Source organism: Rhopalosiphum padi, unplaced genomic scaffold, assembly GCF_020882245.1.
Source record: "Rhopalosiphum padi isolate XX-2018 unplaced genomic scaffold, ASM2088224v1 scaffold1, whole genome shotgun sequence".
NCBI classification, from domain to species: Eukaryota; Metazoa; Arthropoda; class Insecta; order Hemiptera; family Aphididae; genus Rhopalosiphum; species Rhopalosiphum padi.
In genome coordinates this window covers 8,825,869-8,828,763 of record NW_026869996.1, presented here as the reverse complement: position 1 = coordinate 8,828,763, position 2,895 = coordinate 8,825,869, and positions in this window count along the sequence as shown.

Below are 2,895 nucleotides of genomic sequence, written 5' to 3'. Positions count from 1 at the left end.
ATAATAATAATAGTTTTATGCATAGTACGAGTAATGGATATTGAATATAATTGATAGTCAATTAATAGTAGTGTAACAAAAAGTTAGTGTCATGTAATCCAGACCATTAGATTAAGTATATGATTCTTATTTAACATTACCAACTTCCATATATATCATATAAGCTGATACTTCATAAACACTATAAAACATGTTTTTATATGATTATTTTGACGAATATTAAAAATTCATTTTTTTAACTGTTTATAAAACACACAATTCTCAAGTTAATCTCTTGAAACCTGGACCACTCTATTAAGAAAATGATTCTAATTTACCATTATTAACTTCTATAGATATTATGTAAGCTGATTCTTCATAAACACTAAAAAACATGCTTTTTTATGATAATTTTGACGAATATTAAAAATTCATTTTTTTAACTGTTTATAAAACACACAATTCTCATGTTAATCTCTTGAAACCTGGACCACTATATTAAGAAAATGATTCTAATTTACCATTATTAATTTGCATACATTTCATTTAAGCTGATGCTTCATAAACACTATAAAACATTATTTTATATGATAATCTTTACGAATATTAAAAATTCAAATTATTATCTGCTTATAAAACACTCAATTCTTAAGTTAGTGTCATGAAATCCAGACCATTATATTAAGTAAATGATTCTTATTTACTATTATTAACTTCTATAAATATTATGTTAGCTGATTCTTCATAAACACTTCAAAAACATGTTTTTATATGATAAGTTTGAGAAACATATGAATTCCTATTTTAATCTGCTTATAAAACAGTCAAATATTAAATATATACACCAACAGAGGGCGTGAGCGTCGCCGTAGTGGGGACGACATCCGTCGGCCGAACCGCCTCAGAATGAAACTAGATAGTTGTGTGGCGTTCACCGTACTGCTGTGTATCGTAACGGGTCGTTGTTTTTACTTAGCTTTTGAGTCTACTCGTTATTTTTTAATTAAGATTTTTGATATTATAAACGGATTGTTCATATTTTATGCCCGAAGTTAACACAAGTAAGTGTCTTGATCCTTGACTACTAGATCAAGAAAATGATTCTAATTTATAATTTTTAACTTTCATTTTTTTCATTTTACCTGATATTTTTACTTCATAAAAACTATAAAATATGATTTTATAAGTTAATTTTGACGAATAATACAACTTAACATTTTTTCGTATTGAAAAGGAGCGATTTTCAGTTGTTTTACAAATGTATTTTTTAGTTACACTCATAATACATTTGAATTCCTTCTACAAAACATTCTGGTATATTTGTACTATCTTTTATGGCTTATCATAATTATTATTTATTATCATCTGTTATAAATGTTTTGCAGTTTTACATTCGTATTTGTATTTAAGTTTCAATTGTAAATTCCTTTCATGTATTTTGTATAAAAATGAAGTTTGTCTGTTAGTTTATGTTTTGATAGTTTCCACTTCTGAATTACTCAGTGTTGTCCACGTACTAGTTGTTATATGAAAATTGTCGTCCTCCTTATGGTATCTAGTAGTGACATTTTGTCCTCCAACCATTATACATATTTAACTTACTATTTTTTTTTTTAGATGGCTGTACACCAGATATACTCAGGACATATTGAGACATGAATTACCATTTCTACCATATGGGAAAGTTTCAACATCCTACGTTGAAAATGGACTAGACGATCCTGATAATAATAATAGTTTTATGCATAGTACGAGTAATGGATATTGAATATAATTGATAGTCAATTAATAGTAGTGTAACAAAAAGTTAGTGTCATGTAATCCAGACCATTAGATTAAGTATATGATTCTTATTTAACATTACCAACTTCCATATATATCATATAAGCTGATACTTCATAAACACTATAAAACATGTTTTTATATGATTATTTTGACTCGTATTTTAAATTCATATTTTTAACTGCTTATAAAACAGTGAATTCTCAAGTTAGTGTCATGAAAGTCAGACCATTAGATTAAGAAAATTATTCTAATTTACCATTATTAACTAGCATACATTTCATTTAAGCTGATACTTCAATAACGCTATAAAACATGATTTTATATGATAATTTTGACGAATATTAAAAATTCATTTTTTTAACTGTTTATAAAACACACAATTCTCATGTTAATCTCTTGAAACCTGGACCACTTTATTAAGAAAATGATTCTAATTTACCATTAAAAACTAGCATACATTTCATTTAAGCTGATACTTCAATAATGCTATAAAACATGATTTTATATGATAATTTTGACGAATATTAAAAATTCATTTTTTTAACTGTTTATAAAACAAACAATTCTCAAGTTAATCTCTTGAAACCTGGACCACTATATTAAGAAAATGATTCTAATTTACCATTATTAACTTCTATAGATATTATGTAAGCTGATTCTTCATAAACACTAAAAAACATGCTTTTTTATGATAATTTTGATGAATATTAAAAATTCATTTTTTTAACTGTTTATAAAACAAACAATTCTCAAGTTAATCTCTTGAAACCTGGACCACTATATTAAGAAAATGATTCTAATTTACCATTATTAACTTCTATAGATATTATGTAAGCTGATTCTTCATAAACACTAAAAAACATGCTTTTTTATGATAATTTTGACGAATATTAAAAATTCATTTTTTTAACTGTTTATAAAACACACAATTCTCATGTTAATCTCTTGAAACCTGGACCACTATATTAAGAAAATGATTCTAATTTAAAATTAATAATTTGCATACATTTTATTTAAGCTGATGCTTTATAAACACTATAAAACATGTTTTTATATGATTATTTTGACTCGTATTTTATATTCATATTTTTAACTGCTTATAAAATACTGAATTCTCAAGTTATTCTTTAA